At 40.4% G+C, this 20,059-nt stretch overlaps 2 long non-coding RNA genes across 3 annotated transcripts; both read right to left on the bottom strand.

Moving 5' to 3' along the window:
• Positions 1-4,569: 4,569 nt before the first annotated feature.
• LOC129191252 (uncharacterized) lies at positions 4,570-10,271 on the bottom strand. Its single transcript, XR_008573167.1, has 5 exons — positions 5,575-10,271; positions 5,414-5,478; positions 5,257-5,302; positions 5,011-5,106; positions 4,570-4,921 (listed from the first exon to the last, which is right to left on the bottom strand). It is a non-coding gene; the product is annotated as an uncharacterized LOC129191252 (long non-coding RNA).
• A 130-nt stretch (positions 10,272-10,401) lies between these two features.
• LOC129191300 (uncharacterized) lies at positions 10,402-17,449 on the bottom strand. 2 transcript variants are annotated; one of them, XR_008573186.1, is made up of 4 exons: positions 17,229-17,449; positions 16,253-16,420; positions 12,649-14,486; positions 10,402-12,501 (listed from the first exon to the last, which is right to left on the bottom strand). It is a non-coding gene; the product is annotated as an uncharacterized LOC129191300 (long non-coding RNA). The 2 variants fall into 2 exon arrangements; XR_008573185.1 differs by having other exon boundaries at positions 10,402-14,486.
• Positions 17,450-20,059: the final 2,610 nt, after the last annotated feature.

Below are 20,059 nucleotides of genomic sequence, written 5' to 3'. Positions count from 1 at the left end.
AGTGGCTGCTTTCGAACATAGTGCAAGCATTATATCCTGCCCTCTTGCTGCTTTGAGTATGTCCCCTATGATCTACATAACGCACGCATGCACTAGCTATGTTTGTTGTGAGCTAATGACAGCAATGTGGCTACGTTTCACTATTAACATCAGCTATCGTTGAATTTACTTTCCTGTTCAAAATTTTCAAACGAGTTGAAAAATTACAAGAATTGACGTTTTGCACTGTTGGATCTTAAGGAGGTTCTAAGAACTGGGATGGGAGTGAGACCAAAAATGTTTTGCAGAAAGCAAACAACATTTAAACTGAAATAGACTGCTCATCAGATGATTAAACGTGGAAAAACCACAGTCGAAAAAGCCCAAATCTTTGCAACAATGTGGATTCAATGTCATTTTCTGTCGGGTTTTTACACTGTCATGATCAAAACCAAAAAAAAACGTTCTCCCTTTGGATCGTTGAGCTGCATAAGCAAGGCCTATCCGAGGGTGTCATTACTGCTGAGGTGGGATGCAGTAAGACATTTGAAACTTCTTAAAAGATCCTGAATGTTATGGAACAAAAAGTCAAGTGGGAGACCCCAAAAACCCGATTGGCTGTCCATCAAGACACGGGACGATCCTCGGCCCAAATGAAGTTACTGGGGTTGAGTGCAGTCCAATAACCATCAGACGGCATCTGCGAAAGAAGGGTTTTAAGAACGAAAAATGTCTTGAAATCAGCAGCTGGCTATGTGGAGATGTTGCAGGGGCCATCCTTCATGACTGAAGGCCCTCGTCTGTGTGGTAACGACAAAGAACTTCTTCCAGAGGAATAACGTCACTCTTTTGGACCATCCTGCGTGTTCCCCTGATCTAAATCCAATCGAAAACCTTTGAGGATGGATGGCAAGGGAAGTTTACAAAAATGGACACCAGTTCCACACAGTGGATGCCCTCCTGGAGCAACATTCCCACGAGTCTCGTGGAAACACTGGCATCAAGTACTGTACGCCAAAACGACTTTTTCAGGTGATTAGCAAGAATGACGCAGCTACTCATTCATTTCTATTTTAGGGGGCATACTTTAAGTGTATTGAAATTATAAGGCACCTTCGAGGATTATTTGAGTATCTCAGGCCGTGTGTCCTGGTTTTTGGTATCATTGAGGTCCACATCGGTGTCATGGCTGCCCTCAGAGGGCCACTTGTAACTGTCTAATATAATAACTAATAGACTGTAAATGAATATAAATATTAATATAAACTCATGATATTATGACACAATTACTCTTGCATTTGATTGTTATATTTTTAGCAACAAACTGATGGGCGATGAGTGAAGTGGGAAAGTCATGGTGACAAGAAGACATTCAAGTGTTTATTTTTGAGAACAGATAATGCTTGGAATATCTTGTTGCAGGACCAGATAATACTGAGGTTTAGAAGACCTGCACGCAGTACAATTTTCTGTCAAAATGAAAGAAAAAATACACTTAGAAGAAAAAAGGTGAAGTGCATTATTGACACACATTACTCCCAGGCTCCCGTGGGCCACATAAAATGATATAGCGGGCCGCATCCCCTTGAGTTTGACACCTGTGCGCTACCTGATGAAGTCTGCTTGGAGAACAGCTCAAAACACTGCTTTATGCGGCAGTCAAAACACCACTGCACACTACACTATTTTTTTCACTGATCAAACTTTTGTGTACTAAAGCAGCGGTCCCCAACCCCCGGGCCGTCGGTCATTTGGTACCGGGCCGCAAAGAAAGAAAAAATCATTTCCATTATTTCATTTTTTTTTATGTTTTATTTTGAAAAGTGACCGAATTCTCTCTGTTACATCCGTCTTACTTGACGCATGTCCATTGTGCGTGTGCTAACTTTATCTCTCGCCGCACAGATAGACTACTACTGTATTTTTACCATTTTTCTTTCACCTCATATTTGGTGTCAAATGCTGATACTATGTGGGAATGCATAAAGGTAAGTTTTGATGACTTATCGAGTGCTAATGTGCACATTTGCACATTTGCTAGCGCACTGCCTTTTACCACACACGTCAAATAGCGATGTAATAACCTCTCTGGAAAAACTTGGCTGGAACTTGAACTGGTGGATGGTGGGTCGGCATTCATTTTGTGCTTTTAATTTGTTGTTATTCATGTCTTAGTTGTACACAATTCATAATAAATAAGCTACCACTGTTTTCCGATTACAGCACACCAGTCCAATGCCGGAACTCGCAGTCCTTTGCACGTGCACTAAACTGTGCACTCTTCCTTGTTTTCCACCAGTCATATGTCACCGTCACGTCACGTGTAAGGTGCCCTCGCTGACCCCTGGAAACACCAACATGAACAACATTGCTCACCCGTAACTGTCACTGCTACCATAAGCCAGTGCGTTACACAACGATGACTTCAATGCATAAGGGCAAAGCCACAGATTTATTGTTCTTTAATGAGCAATTAAATAACATTTGTACAAGTTTTAAGTTCTGTGAAATGTATGCTAAATGTATACAATACTAATAGTATAGTATACTATTAGAGCGGAGAGTAGTTTTTACTTTTGTTGATCTATTTTGCACTATTCACTTTATTTTGCTCAAACAATTGTAATTAAGTGGAATAACTATTATTTTACTGATAGTGTCACATTGTCTTATAGTGTTGTATTTATGTATTCCAGCGGCGGACGGGGCATTTTGTACCTAGGCTGAGCAAGTACAGCAGGCTTAGCACATGACAGCAAGTGCTACATTTTAGATATGAATGACAATACAGTTTGTGCATTTACAGAAGAAATGACTAAAGATGTATTTCAAATAAATATTAGCTGTGACAGCATGGTGTTATTGCTGTATGGATTCCAACAACAAGGATGTGTTGTGTCTGTCAATGGGACATCATCTGGAATGGGGCATGTTTCTACTGTCCACAACATCATCCATCAAGCAAGTACGCAAGGATGACCGACACTTCCATGTCACGATCCATTTTAAAATAAAATCCTCTTTCTCAGTCATGGAAGAACAAAAGAAGTCCACCATAAACGTTCTAAAAAAAAACCCCAAACAGAATAGGATCGCCTTAAACTACTTAAGATAATCATGATCAGGATGGACCTCCAGGACAGACAGACATGTGATACCACCATGGAACATCAATGATGGTCTCCAAACCGTCTCCTCCTTTGGCTTCCTGCCCCTCATCTCTGGGCTCATTATTTAACCTAACCTAAAATAATAAACATATTAAAACGTATAAATACTGTGCAAGTCTAGTCTAGGTACTCAATTCATCCTTAAATGCTTGTATCCATGTATAAACACACTTCAAAAATCATGTGTTGCTGCTGATCAGACTGCTGTACAAATTACGGAAATAGCCAAAAAGTAATAAATAAATAATCTAGCTGTTAATATTCCTGTTTGTTTTTTTTAATATGTCAGATTTAGCTCTGATCTGGCTATAAATCCCCCAACGGAAGACCGCTCTTCTTTCTCCTGTAAAACCTACATTGAAAAATGTAATAATTTTGCCTTGACACATAATGTCACAGTTTGTTTGTTTCCCTTGACTTTTGCTCTCCTTTTCCAATAATGACAGATATTATACCGTCAGGGTAAACATGAGAACACGTAACACAACCAGGAGGTGGGAGGAAGGCTTGACCATCTAAATTCACAAGTCTGGTCACAGCTGGAGGAGGGGCCTGCGGATGTCTGGCCTTCATCGATGGGGTAAGCTACTGGCCATTGTCGGCTGCAGACCCGCAACACAGCTGGACACAACCACTATGCTACTATTTATGTGACATGGACCAGCACTCCTGATTCTGAAGGCCCTGGGCAGATTAGATAAACATGGCAACACACATACAAATATTCTACTGGAAGCAGTGCACCCAATAAACAAGCTACTAACTGAAAATATTGACTTGTTGGAATTAATTAATATCATTTCATGGTGTAAGGCAAAGTCAAAAACAGCTTTAAAAACAAAATATAGATTTCTGTACCAGCGGCTCTCATAAAAGAATAATGCCTGCAGACGTCTGTATATTATGACTAGCTAAAAAAAACTAGGCTGCCCTTCTTCACAGTTGCAGTGGCAGTGAAATAACGTTGCGATGCGACGTTGTATCTGGGTTCCAAAGTGCACAGCAAAGCACGGAAGCCCTGCTTCTCAACAATCGAATACGGACACAAATCCTTCGCAATAAAAGTTGCGATTGTCTTTGTGATTCGCTTCGCCTTTTCCGAGTTGGGTGGAAAATTAGTTATCACTGGTTCTCTGGTTTGCAGAAACTTCAGCTGGTTGTTTTGGTTCCTTCCATGGGAGCATCAGCATTTCACACTTGGGGCAACACTTCTACTTTGGATTGGTAGTTTTGGCCGCACTGGTCCCACTGCTATTGGTCAATATGCATATTTTAAACTTATGACAATTTTTATGTATATTTTATATGATTTAATGTACTTAATTTATTTGTATCTATATTATGATTGGTATTGGCATTTCTAACATTACAAATAAAGATGACACACTATCACAGCAAAAATATTTATTTTCTGCTTAAAGATCACAAGTGCAATACAAAAGTGTAAAATAAGATGCATAAATAAAAGCAGAAAAAAACAGCGCTACATTAGTGAAAGCTTGTTAAAGTGTTCAAATTGACATGCCGTTGGAGGCATTTAGTGCAATTCTTTGGTGATGACACGCAACATGTTTTTTGTCCCCTTCAAGTCATTGTTGCAGCACACCGCAAAGTGCTATTAATCCGCTGCTACTTCGCTGTGGAAGTCGTATGACCCACACAGGCTTTCCATCCTAGATGCCGTTCTCCTCCTCTGACATGAGATCCGTTGTGGCTCTTTTCCATACAGCTTCTTAAATGCTGTGGACGACACCACTCCTGGCTTTGTACGTCTGCAAAAGCACAGAAAAAAACTAAAGTTTGAGCACTGAACACATTATATAGGGCAGAGCCAAAGAAAAACATGGAGAGATAAACTTACTCTTCGCTTCTTTTGTTGCTTGTTTCCTTTCTTCAAGACTGTCTTCCAGGCTCTTGAAACTTCATCGAACATTTTCAAAATATGTTTTGCAGGAGGCTGTAAAGGAAAGGGTTCAGTTAATAATATACATTTTTTGAAATATTAAAAAAAATATAATAAAAATGAGTAAGCTCACGATATAAGGAGGACAACATTTTAACTCCAAGTTACTTGCAGGTTGCACAGGACAAGGACAATGTAACTCACCCAGTACAGTCTCCTTGTTACCTTTGTGTTGCGGGGTGAAGATATACTGGAGAACAAAGGAAGTCTGTGATTAGGCGGGAAAAATGTCCTACAAGCCGGCATAGTATGGAAGACTTTTACAATTCGATACAACTCACAAATGAAAATGTTATCTCACCCTGTTTGTGCATCATATTTGTTGATGGGGTCATCTTGGGCATTGTGTAGTCTCCTCACTACTCCCTGTGAAAGGAAATTAAAAAATTAAAGAAATACATTTTGAACATGAAATAAAGTTGCTTAGATAATGCTTATAACATTTACAATATAAGTACTTACTGAAATATTGCAGTTTAGTCCTCATTTCGCCCTTTTTCTGCCAACTGCAACTGTTTCCTTCTCCACTCCTCATGAAATGACTCTATTTGGTCCAACCACTGATCTTGCATGTCCACCCACCCCCTTTTACCTCTGACTATGAATTGAGCCAAGCCATTGAGCCATTTGCTGACAATGCTTGCTTATCTGTTCCAGTCTTACACTGAGCCACAAGCTGACAGTCAAAAGTTGGATGGAACTCATTTTCAGTCGATCAAAGTAAGACTAATCAATGAAAAGAAATATTCACTTACTTTTGTAATACAATAATATTTGTATCCATAAAAAGGACGAGGGCTAGTATTTGTAGAAGATGTAAATTGAACAAGTTTTACATTAGGTAAAAACCTTCAAATTTCTGTCAAACCCTCCTTTGGACCAGGTCACAGAAGGGCTGGAACTAGCTTTAACCGAACCACATGAACTGAAATATGTAATCGTGCATAAAATTGTTAAACAAGCTCTATAAATTTAGGAGATACCTTCCAATACAACTATGATCCCAATATTTAAGGAATTTTACTTACTTAAATTTAATGAATCCAGTCCAATAAAATGAAGTGATGCTGCTCTTTCAAAGATTTCAAACAATGGATCTGCATTGAGTGTGTGGACAATAATGGATCCCATTTGACTGATTGAATTTTTAAAACATAATGAAACAGAATGGCATTATATGTACTTTTTGAAAATAAAAACAATTTCTTGTTTCTTTACTTTATTTGCCTTTTATTTAACCCACAAATGTGTCAGATCATTTTGCCTGACCCTGTACTAAAATGTAAAATCAAGCTCTATAAACATGAGACTTAAGAATTGGAACCAATGACAATGTTAATGAGGAAGGCCACAAGAAAAGACAAACATGTATATAAATTTTAGGTTATAGAAAAATGTACCGGAATTGTTAGATTAGATACCTAAAAAGACCTGAAATATCCTTTATTGAATAAAACTATCTCTGCAGTTTTGTGTGAAAGCCAAGGACATGTGCTTAAGACGAGGGGTGGTCATTAATGAGACTTAATCGTTCCAATAAACCTACTCTCCCTGCCTTGCAACGCCCCTTCCAGTGTGCAAACCAAAGTAAGTACTGTATCAGTAATTGTTATGTTTTTGATTTATTTTTTATTACTGTTCCATTTAAATACTGTTTGTCCTTCATGTGTTTTGTGTACAGTGTGAGTGACTTAGGTGTTGATGCAGGTATAGTTTAGGTATCGTTTCTGACTTACACTAAAATTTGCCTTATATCACAATCATAGGAACGGAACTGGGTCGTAGACAGAGGACCTCCTGTACCTAATCAGCAGAAAAAAAAACCTTGTAATTTTCACAGCAATGTTAAGTTAAGCCTCAGTGACTGAGGGAAATTGAGATCTGGTGCAAATGTAATAACGTTAGTGGGATTTGCAAAATAAAAGGCACACAGACACTGTTAGTGCATGACTAAACATAAACACACACATAACCATAATGTCACAATCTAGACTGTATTGGAAAAATAAACTCTTTGCAGAGTCACATGGGAACAATCTCAATTAAAAGCTAATTTCCCCACCCATCCATTCAACAACGGAGTTTCACTCACATGGCCATCAGGGTGTAAGAAATAATCAAACCTCCCTCTGAGAGCCCATCACCAACTCAATCAAATGGCCTCCCCGTGCGTTTTGTATTTATTTTACGGTAGATAACTCATATCAGTCCCATAATGTGCTCTTGAAATTCCCAATTCCACCGCTATCATTTTAGGACAATGTTTTTCATATGCAGTTAGTAGCATCTCAGATTTCTACCCATGCATTGTCAATCCAGACGTTGTGCTGTCTCAAATCGCACGTCATGGAGACAAAGACAAAGGAGCAGATGTACAACTTTTGTTAACAACTGCACTGATTAACAACACAGCTTTTCCCTCAGACTCTCACGTACTTTACAATTTTCTGTCGCATGCCTACCTAATTTCTCCTGACTTTGAAGGAGGGTTGCCCCTTGATGACACAATGACAAATTGGCTTTGAACATTATTTATCATAAATCTGGCCTTACTTGACCGATTCACACCACTTAAACACTTGAAGGCAGTTTCAAGTCTCCACTTTCACTGTGTGTTTTAAGGGAGCGTCTCTGTGTCCTCAAGCCACTCCACCTATCATGCTGCATTTACCGCGTCCGCAAGGTCAATGACTCCTGAAAGTTAATGTATAAAAAAACACCTTTCTTATATTTTAGAATAGAAAAAGAAACGAAGACTACAAATAATTCAAATGTCAAACCCATAGCGCGCTCACTCACCCCGACTACATTTGTGTGTACTAACATCATTTATTGAATGCATTTACTCCTCTAACAAGTAAATCATGACAGCTGCCAGCTTGCATAAAAGAAATATTCAAAACGGCACTGCTCAAATACATTCAGGCAGATAACGCTGCCACGTGATTCAGGACCCTTTCAGTCCCACCGTTCACACCCCATATTTAGTAGATCCCCACTTTTGGGGGGAGTTACGTTCCACGCATACTAGCAAATGAAGAAAACCTGCAAGTAAATGATACGGCCACGCTCCATAAATGAAAATGAACACGATCATTTTTCCGGCCTCCATGTATTGGCATGTGCACGCGCGTCTGTTCATTCGTGTGTTCATGACTTCACCATAAGAAAGACACTGGGCAAAAATGGCCTGCATGAGCCCCAAGACGAAAACCACGTCTGAACAAAAAGGACATTAAGGCTCGTCTCAATTTTGCCAGAAAACATCTTGATGATCCCCAAGACCTTTGGGAAAATACTCTGTGGTCTGACGAGACAAAGTTGAACTTTTTGGAAGGTGTGTGTCCCAATACATCTGGTGTAAAGGTAATGCCGCATTTCAGAAAAAGAACATCATAGCAACAGTAAAATTGTGTGGTGGTAGTGTGATGGTCTGGGGCTGTTTTGCTGAAACCAATTTGGTTCTGCAGCAGCACAATGATCCAAAACACACCAACAAGTCCACCTCGAATGGCTAAAGAAAAACAAAATGAAGACTTTGGAGTGGCCCAGTCAAAGGCCTGACCTGAATCCTATTGAGATGCTGTGGCATGACCTTAAAAAGGCAGTTCATGCTCGAAGGAAATGCTCAAGAAATGCTCCAAATGTTTGACAGACACTAGGAATTGCCTGTCAAAAAATACATGTCACCAACACCAATTCCACAACTTTACAGTGTTAAAGATGACATAGTAAAAGAAATATTGCATTATTTTGATATATTATAAAATATTACTATTATTATCAGAACATTACTGGTATATTTGGTCTCAAAAAATGTTGACAATAATATTGTCTAGCGTCATATTGTGGGACAATAAACATTTCAAAATGCACCTGAATTGTTTTGTGACTCGTATCAATAAAAGTTTGTTTGTCCAGACATATTTTTTCATTGTACTTTTTAAAAAAATTCATGTTAAAATCTTCGTGTCGTCTCGTGGACCCACTCTCGTATATGACCTCATCTCATGGCACCCCTACTCCTCACCACTAATGAATGATAAAGTAAGATGACTGATGAACAGATGGAATCGGAGTTACTGTGCATCCTGTCACGGCACACAACTATGTTGCGTTCATGGTCTGCTAAAACAAAGCGTGTAATCTCAATGCTTGACGAAAAATAATTATCAGTGAAACATAAAGACATAAACACGCAACGTTTGTGGGCTTTTTTCTTTTTTTTACTGTTATACATGTATTCTGTACATTTGACCTGCATCAGGTATTTATAAATTATTACCAAAGGTGAATGAGGCCTATTTTTGGAGAAAAAAAAAAAATAATTGAAATTTTTTGACACTCTACAAATTAGCGGGGCCGTAAAACTGAATTGGGATCCACTGTACTGTAACTAATCATTTAAATTGTGAAATGTGACAAATGTGTGAAAGGAGTCTGCATACTGTGAGTCACTTGTGCTGCAGTCCAGATTGTATCTTTGGGATTATTTTTAACTTTCTGATTCCATTTCCTGAAAACATTAGTCACAGACAGCCATCAAAACACAGATAATTGTACAAAAATCAAATCAAAGGGATTGTCCTGTGATATGCAAGCTGGCAACTCATGTGAAAAAAATTACATTTTTGCTGAAAAGAACAAAAACGTCGCATCATAATTTTTCCACTAAATGGCTCACACAGAGTGACTTGATGGGATGTTAGGAAGTTGTGTCCACCTACATACTCACTAGGGTGAGTGATACTGCCCTTTTTTGGTATTGATCCGATACCAATACTGATATTGACACAAAAAATAAGACATTGGAACAATATCAACAAAATAATACAATTATTCTCCAGTTCTGTCCTGTCCAGCCAATCGGGCAAGCAGTATTGTTGATGCAGATGCCCTTGTATGCTAAAAAGATTTGCTCCGCAAGGGAAAAGTGTAAGATACTTCTCTGGTTGCATAGTTTGTATTTAACATTATTTGATGTTTTATTATAATGCGTATTTGGAGCAGCCAGGCTGGAGCAGAAGGGAATAGAGCAGGAGAGAAAAGGAGACAGAGGGGGGGATTGTGGGGACAAGAGGGCAGGACAAGACAGAGATAGACACCAAAAAAACTACAAAACAACAGCAGGACTGCATCAACAAATGTCTAGAGCGAACACAGTGTCCACAACAGTACTGTAAATATATATATATATATATATATATATATATATATATATATATATATATATATATATATATATCCAGTATAAGCCGCTACTTTTTCTTAAACTTTGAACCCTGTGGCTTATACAGCGGTGTAACTTAACACTCAAAAAGTGTACCAGAAAAATATACAAACATGTTCCAAAATAAGTTTCAATCACAAAAACACCTGTGGCTTCTACCATTGCAGACTGCAGCCTGTAGAGTCCCCAATGTGCAGTGTAGTGTCCTGCTCTAATGTCTTGGGTAGTGTCACCCTTACCCCATATGTCCCAAAAAATATCTCACGGGGGGTAGCATGTTAAATAACTTTCATTTAATACGGCATTTGAAGAACAAACGCTTGACGGGGTAAGGTGTGTTTTCGAGGCTCACGGTGCAGCACCATCAAACAGCAGCTAACGCAGCCAAAACGCTAGGCAACACTCGCCCGTATGCGCGTGACAGTCAGAAGGCTAAGCAAATAACCTGAAAAATTCATTAGACTAGACGACCAGCCTTTCTCAACGGTGGAAGACACTGGGTTCTGCCGACTGCTCTTTCACTTTGAGCCCCGCTACAGGCTACCTGGAAGAAAATATTTCGTAGCCCTGTCAGAGTTTCACTCGTGATTATGTTCGCTTGAAAAAGTAAGTAAAATATTAGCTCATGTAACCAATAGCAGAGGTACAGCCAGGAATTCTAGGCACCATGAAAAAAAATCATGTTTTGGGGGTGCTAAGTCAGGGGCCTTGGAATTTTCCTAACTTTCCCCCCCCCATACGCCGTCCCTGGCCAATAGCACCATTATAAATAAATAGAGACATTTACAGATCCATATGATCTCACTCATGGGTGATCGGTATCGGAATCGGCAGGATACAACCCTGATTGGAGCACCCCTAGTATTTGTCACTGAACATGAACGGAGGGGGACCACACATGACCGAACCCACAGAGCCCCCCAACAGGCAGGCCAGCATGGGGCAGCAGAGAGGCAACGTCTGCCAGGAAGTGGGCGCAAGCAGGCCGCAGGACAACCAGCCTCTGAGACAAGCGAGAGACCACTCCCCACAAGGGCAAACTGCCAACGAGGGCCACACACCAGCAAGCCCACAGCCATTCCCACCACCAGGAAGAATATCCGCTCACAATCCAGGAGCGCCAGTACCCCACGCACCCCCAAGGAGTCCCGGACTACAGAGATGGGACACCCAGCAAAAAAGAATCAAAAAGGAAAACAAAAAACAAGCGCCCCCGGCACTTCACCCTCACCCATCCAAAAAAAACAAGAAATAAGCTCAATAAATGATTTAAAAATAACTGAATAAACAAATAAACACACACACCGATACTGTGGGCGCTCCCTGACAACCGGAAGCTATGCTGTGCTACCAGGACCCACCTGAGGTGTCATGCCAGACCGGCAATGGAGCACAGAACCAGACCAGAGATGCCACACCTGAGCAGGGCGCCCAGAGCTCAGACTGGCAGAGGACTCTGGGGTCCCAGACCTACAACCCAGACCCCGAGCCTCAGAGAACACAGACCATCAGAGAGCATGCAAGCCCCGGGCCAGCACTCTCCCTCCACCACAAAGGCAGGACGACCCCAGCAAAGCAGACAAAGGAGCAGGCAAGCGGGAAAGCCAGTAAACAAACAAACAAGCAAGCAAAGAAATGGACAAACAACAAGGCAACCCATAGCGCCACGCCACCCGACACCAGCAGGGCAAGAAAACCCCCAGGAGGGGGGTGATATTCCTGATATGTGATATTCCTGAATTTAACTTGTTAAGAATGTTCACAACAAATAAACTATCATTCCATTTTATTATATACAACTGTTGGAGCAAAATAAAGTCAGCAGGGCTAAATAGCCAATGATTTATTACAATGATTTATTATTCCTTGAGGTGAGTTTTGGATGTAAACAATACAGCATATGAAAGACACAATATTGATCTCACCACGTAAGTATCGATCTGATACGGTATTTGGCTCAGTCCGCCCACCCCCGGCATGCACACAATGTGGCTTGATGGGAAAGTTGACTTGAGACGCAATTGCGCAGTACGCCGCCTACTCACCATCGCCTGCTCTCAACCTACGGTCAAAGTCCAGTTGAAGTCCTGAAGATGCAATCAGTCACCTGCTGCCCCCCAAGTTCATAAAGAAACTTCCATTCATGACAATACTTCTTCCTGTCCTGACATGAACAAATGACATCCTCACTAACCTAATTTATATAGTGATTCCTCGCTCTGACACCAGAGTAGGGTTGGTTTGAAATCCTTAATGGTTGCAACAGCAATCTATTTACATTTTCTGTCAAAATGCCACCAACTCACCGTGTCAAAAGAAAAAAAGGCTCCTGAAATATCCAAGTCGTCAGCATCAGTGCTGCGTTGCAATGCGGGCTGCGCTCCAGATGTGCATTGTGAGCCGGGCTCCCTCCAGCCAGGAGCACACAAGTAGCATGCAGGTGCAATGGTGGGAGGAGGAACAAGAGGCAGGCGACGTCGGGGAAAAATGGGCGGCAACAGGCGATACACATTTAATCCCATCTGTTGCTATAATAATAATTATGTGGTTACCTTTGTAGGCTTAAAGTTTAGGTATGTTTCCATAAGAAAACATGGTGTGCCACCACATGGGCATAACACAAGGACACCGCAGTACAGGTGGTCCTCGGTTCACGGCGTTCCATGTTGCGACGTTTCGTAGTGACGACTGCGCTCCCATAAATTAATTCAAAACTTAATTTTGGTCCGTAAACGTGAGACTTTCTCCAGATCTGGTTAGAGTGTGCAGCGGCGAAAGAGAACGCGTGGCGCGTGGATGCAGTGTGTGCCTTGTGCCGGGCAGAAGAATTCAGTATGTGCCTGCTCTGCCACCCTGAGGAAGAACAACATCGCTTATTAGTTAACTTTTTACACTTCTTTACGTCTCCCAAGCGGCAATGCGTGAAAGAAAAGGAAAGCCATCACCATGGAAGTGGAAATGAACTTCAGTGTTGGAAATCTGACAGAACAGCATCAAAAAAAATGATGTGTTTAACTTCCACGTAAAACATTTTTAGGTCCCAAGCAGGCGCAGCAAAGCAACTCAAACTGCATCCATCTCCGTATTACATTACTTACAGTGAAGGGTGGAACAACGAGGCACACCTGCTCTGCTCTGCAGCTGCAGCAGGAAGAGGCCGGATCCTTCCTCTGAATGCTCCAAGATAAAGAAAAATCTGTTTTTAATTCTGTTTTAAACTACAGCAAAGCTTCGCTACTCTCCTTTTGCTCAAACCTTTTAAAGATAGAGTGGGCACCAAGTAAATACAGGGCCAGTATTGCAGATACCGATGTTGATACCTTTGATATGCAATATCTACAAAATGCATTTGTCTGAGTAGAGTACAAAATAGCAAAAGTAAAAGCAAAAACTACAATTGGCTCTCAATAAAATCCTCTGGCTTTTTGCCCCCAAAGCCCTCCTGTGTCCAACAACTTATTCCCTGTGGTGACATTGTTTGTAAAAAAATATATATATTACATCTACGTGTGTCCTTGAACACACCATAGTTGTGTGCTATGACGGCAAAAGTGAGTTTGGCTACGTTAGCACTAACTTCACCAGTTAATCCGGCCTCAAAACTGGAAATGAACACAAGTTAATAAATAAATGCCTTATGTAGATGCAGCTTGGAGAACCTGCGAGCCTCTAGTGTAGGGGTTGCCAACCCGTCCATCACGATCGACCAGTCAATCTTTGGGACTTTGTTGGTAGAACTTGAAAATATCACGAAAAATAAATGCATGATCACGTCATTGCCCTCCCCTCCTGAAGAATGACCAACAGATCTCGTCGCTCTCCAGGCACACACCCGGTCAGCCCCAGTCATGAGCCCTGTACACAAAACACCAACTCACCCCGAAAGCAACAACTGCCGTGTGACATGCACCACCAGAAACATCTTTGAGCTTCGGTGACGGGGATCACGAGGCCGAGTGCTGTACTGACTCTTCTCCTGCCGCAACAACACTCCCGCTCGCCTGCGACGGGAAGCCATCAAGCCAAACAGAGTTGTGGTTTGCTTGCAGAGCTGATGCCTTGCGTCGAACCCCGACAAACAGCCACAAAAGGCGGGGTGCCTAAAGTGCATCCCAGGGGCCATTTGTCATTGACCCGAGGCACACTGCAGAAACAAAATCAAATAGAAAAAAACAGCAAAAATAGTCAAAACAGAGCAAAAGGCACAATGAGAAAAAGCTGAAATGTTGACACCAACAACCAATAATAACACAGAGCTTTGTCTGTAAATATGTATCACTCTTTAAAAAAAAAAATTATACTAAATAAAAATGTACATAAAAATATATCACTGGGTTGCTTTGGCCAAGACCAGGGATCCTGGGCTCAAAAGGGTTGGTGACCTCTGCTCTAGCGGTAGCCTGATAACCAGGCTAAAGGCTACGACTTGGGTCCGATTCCATCTGTTCCTCGATCATCTTACATTATCATCCATTAGTGGTGACTGCCTATTCATTTTCTACTTTAAAATGTGTTTAATAAGTGTGCCTATTTAGGGTTTCAACCTGAATTGTGTTGTAGGTGAACCATTGCAATTGAAAAGAGAAGGGCAGGGTTCTTGAGCTGAATCTAATCTAATAATTACAGTCACTCTTACTGAAAATGTTGATCCAAAATCAGAAAGTCTACGTCAAGCGAGCAGGAGGGTTGGGAGCTGGCGTCAAAAATAGACATTTTTATGGGTGTATCAATTACTCGTTTCCCATGAGAAGCCGGGATCGACTGTATTGTTAGCTTTAATTACTGCTAAGCAGCATGAAACGACAACAGGAACATAACTGCTGTCTAGCTACACAGCATTAAAACCGATAAAGAGTGACATCCTGTTCAGTGCAAAGTAAGTTTAAAAAAAAAAAACATGGCAGTATTAACTTGGATTCTACCACAGCAACCAACAAAACTTTATTGTCATTGTAGTCAAGACATGCAATGAAATTACCACACCAGCTCTGTTATCTAAATAAAATGTGCACAAATGGAGTAAAACGATGTCAAAGGTACAAAAATCCTTCATGATCCATGATCCCCAACTGACCCATTGCCCTACAAGCAGTGGCGAGTTTCAGTTTCGCTTTGGGTTATGCCGACGCCTCTCGACGGGCTGACTGACATCGACATAAACGAGTTCCGCTGTAAATAATAAACAAAAACCTCCTTTGTAACTTGTAACAAGTCATGTGATTCTCTTGTAAAACAGTTGTAAACGTTTTACCAGCCAGTGACGTATCAATTCGTTCTGTCCTATAAAAAGGTTGCCTTTGCAAAAAAAAAACAAAAAAAAAGTGATAAAGAGACAGATAGAAATCTCGTCTCATGAAACATTCAAAGAGCTGATTTAGAGAATGGTGACAAATCACAGAAAAACAAGAGCTTGTTATTTATGCCTTCATGCTTACAGTTGTTTTTAAACACTACTGTATAATAGAACATGATTGAAGTGGAACATATGTCAAATAAGTAACAAAAAACAACAACATTATTTATAAACAAATAATAAATAAAATTAAGTTCTTACTGCTGTCTACTGTGTCTAATCCTGCAACTCATGTCACAACACCGTAAATATTTTTTTAGTAAAAAAAACAAAAGCAAAATGCAAATAATCACTGCAATCAAAGGCTCAAAAATGTCACAGTGTAAAATATTTTTATTATCGTAATGTTATGTTATTTCATGGTGAATGTGCACATTACAATTTGCCCATAAGTGTTTTGGAATTGTTAAATCATGCTCTGTATTTGCTGAGTTTTGATTCATTTGCTTGTGTCACCGAATTTCACTTCCGTTGCCGGGTCATGTGATTGTTGTTAGCAACTGCTGCTAAGTGTTTGCTGTTTGTTCAGTGGAAAGTAAATGGTTTCTACCACTTACCCTCGACTCCAACACTCTACGAGGGCACACGTCTCGTCACACCGGCGCCGCTCGATGCTCATGAGGAAGCTAACGTCGGTGCCATCCATGCCGGGGCGGTTAAGTTGCACGGCTTATGGTAACACCAGCTCATGCACGTGGTTTCAGCACATCGAAGCCCAGTTCCAACTACGAGGAATAAGACAGGACATGAAAAAGTATTTCCACAAAATAGCTGCACTGGACCTCCACTTCCTGTCATATCACAGGAACGGTATGACCGGTAATTTTAGCGGTTTTGAAACTGTGACTTTTTTACAGCGTGGTATACCTTGAAACTTAACCGGCCCACGCCGATGCACAATATTGGTGATCATTTTTGTCGAAAACCGAATCATACAAAAAGTGGGGTGTTCAAAAACTGAGATTTAGCTGTACTTACGACTTTGTTGCTATTGTTACATTGTTTTATATTGTTGTATTTATACTGTATATTGTTAGATTATTCACAAAAAGGTTTGTTGATTAAAAAAAATATGTTTAAATACGTCTTTGTCCTGCCATTTATTCAGATTATTATAATGATCAAATTAAAGGCAAAATCACAAAATCATTCAAAGAAGTTGAAAATTTCAAGTAAACAACATCAGTCAGTATTGGTATCGGCAATACTGGTCCTGTAAACTGGACCTGGTATCAGATCTATACCAAAATTTTTATAGTTGCACCCCTTAATGAGTTAGGTGTATGGATGCCAGATACTACCAGCCAGCGATAATTACCACCTGATACTGGTTGATACTGTAATAAAAACGTGATATCGGCCAACATACATGACTTTTTTTATCCCTTACAATTAAATCACGATACAGCTTTTCTCACAAACGTGCTACTTGCTACATCATTACGTTATTCCTGTGCTGCTCATAAGCCTGTAGGAAAAGGTAACTCCACACTTAACCAACCACAACTAGATTGAAGCTGATGACAAACTCACCCACTCCTGAGAAATCGCGGGGGGGTGGGTTCCCATCCCACACACTAGTCTTACTCACTGTGTTATTTAAAGAAAGGGCTAAAAAAATACATTACACAGCAACCTAATAGGTAGATAACAACAGACAAGACACTACCAACGACTAATGCAGAATAACCGACAGCTGTGTGGGCTCTAAACATTGTAACTTAGCGGCTATTTACGACAACAGTGCAGCAAAGCACGCTGGGAAACCGGAAGCTCTGCTGTGAAAACCATATACGTAGACGCCGCTTCGCTGAGCCGTGCGTCAGAGTCGCAGCCATATTGGATGTGGCAAGGCTGCCCTGTGAGTGAATAAAAGGAAATGTACTTCATAAAACGCCTTTCTACAAAGAAATTTAAGTTAATGCCTCTCGTTTATACATTCACACACGCCCTAATATACTTGGGAAACAGTTAGGCACCAAAAACAATGTATTTGAACTTCTCAGATTGCTAATTAAGAACTTTATTGATCCAACAGACATTTCACAGTACATCAGCTGTATAGCACAAAGTAGTGCCGAAAACTCCCATCATAGTTGTAAAAATGACTACTGAAGTGTTACTTCATGCCTACATGATAAAAACTCGTATTTAGAGAGTCATGAAAATTCATATTTAGAAAGTCATAAACTGTTTTTTTATGCTGTAACTACAAAAATATTCTGTGTTTTCTTTGTGGAAATTCACTTATAGGGTCTGGAACCAATTAACCGCGAGTAACGACGTACAATTTTATATGCATCTCACCACTGACTTATTTGATCCAGAATTTGGATAATAAAGATGAAAAATGTCACTTCAGTCGCCACAACGTGATGGCTTCTGCCTTTGGGATTTTTTATCTTTGCCGCGAAGGAGCAACAGCGAATCAAGTGGGGACTTTGGTGTCAGTTGATTGATGCCGTGTGATGTTTGTGATTTGGGTTACAGTATCGTTCGAATCATCGTGGTATTGAGGGAAGACTACAGATACATGTATTGTTGCACAAAAAGTTGATAAATTATTGAATTCATTTTGAATTGTCATTAAAAGGAAACAATCTTTCTGGCGGAAAATGCCCTTTTCCGTGATTACTTAAGAGTAGTGGTTCTCATTTGTTTTCTGTCATTACCCCCCAGGGGTCAGACTTTTTTTCACGTCCCCCAATTTGAAGTACTCTTGAGAAACTGTACTTTATTTATTTATCTGTACAAACCACTGTCTGAGTACTGGCACCAGCATTGTTCAAGCATGAATAAAGACACTAACAGCCCAGACAACCTTAAGGAAATTTTTTGAGTATCGTTCCCCCTGCCTATCACAATAAAGTGAGTGGCTAAAATAAGTTTATCTTGAAAAAAAGTCAAGTCAACGGTACTGGCATAAGTATCAGTGTTACAGACAATACAGAATACATTCTCAGAATGCTTTTTTTGAGGGCGCATGTAGTGTAATTACGTGTTTTGGCCAGCAGAGTGCACTAGTTGTCTTTTTGTGTGACCGCGCCTGTGCGTATGCGTTTCCTTTGGCAATGTGTGTGTTGCTGGTGTAGGAGCGTGAATGTGTTTGTGTTACAGTCTGTCTGCACTGCGTGTGTGTGTGTGTGTGCGTGTACGTGTGCGTGTGTGTTACTGAACACGTGGTGTGAGGGGGGGCAGTGGAGAAATGAAAATGAAGATGTTATGTGACCACTTTCAGCCCTTTTTGGCCGGTTTTAATGTCCTGTGATTGGCTGGCGACCAGTCCAGGATGTACCCCTCCTTTTGCCCTAAGTCAGCTGAGATAGGCTCCAGCATACCCTAGTGAGGACAAAAAATTGGACGGATGAATGTCCTGGGGCTATTCTCGTCATTGTTTATTGTGTAATGTGTTCATGTCGTTTATTGTTAGCCTATTTTTGTTACCAGCTGGCTGGGGACTACAGATGCAAATTACAGTTGTGCTTTCGTCTGGCGTATTTACACCTGTATTTGTTGCAGATTTCCAATAATGTGTATTGTTCCTAATAATACAACAAATAAAAATGTGTCAGAGCTTATTGCAAGAGGAAGAATAGAATTACAAAGTCACATTTCAACAGTTAGTAAAACTTCAATGCAAAATGAAAAGACTAGGGTATGGTTACTATAATAATCAGTGTTCACTTGCTCATTTACACGCTCAGCATTATTCTGCCAGAGGTCCTCGATCTATTGGCAGCGACAGTGTTGCTTTTGGCAGTAATAATCCTTTTGAACTCCTCGTAACACCCCATGATAATTACTTGCTCATCTTGTGCAAAATACACCGGCTGGGATTGCTTCATTTTAGCGCGGAAGTAGAAAAATATGATGTCAAACACCCCCTTTTACTGTATGCGAACGTGCACTGAGCCCAAAGCCGAGAACCAGACTTGAGAAGTTGATAGTACCACTTAACTTCGTGTGGTGAAATTAGGTTTTGTTGAGCTGCATCATGAGCACAAAGGCTGGGTTTGTTGAGCCACTTTCGCAGTATACTGTACCTCATAAGACTGACTCAATCGATCGTGTCTCCAAGCCAGCCAATCAGATATAAACTGCATTGTCACGTGGCACGGGTGATACAAAACAGAAGTATATGTGTGAACATCAAACGATTTGCACTGAATTGTTCTACAAAGATTTTTTAAAATCAATTTTAAATTAAATAAACACATTTTGCCAATGAATTTTTATTCAATTAATTTTTTAGCATAATTTGATGTAAAAAAAAAAAACAAAAACATTTATGCAGATGGCCAATAAAAATGATCTTCCGGACCACAATTTGAACACCTCTGGATTAAAGAAATGAAAAATAAATG

The sequence above is a fragment of the Dunckerocampus dactyliophorus genome, chromosome 12 (genome assembly GCF_027744805.1).
Source record: "Dunckerocampus dactyliophorus isolate RoL2022-P2 chromosome 12, RoL_Ddac_1.1, whole genome shotgun sequence".
Taxonomy (NCBI): Eukaryota; Metazoa; Chordata; class Actinopteri; order Syngnathiformes; family Syngnathidae; genus Dunckerocampus; species Dunckerocampus dactyliophorus.
The sequence above is the reverse complement of the archived record's forward strand: the minus strand, read 5'-3'. Positions and strand labels throughout refer to the sequence as shown.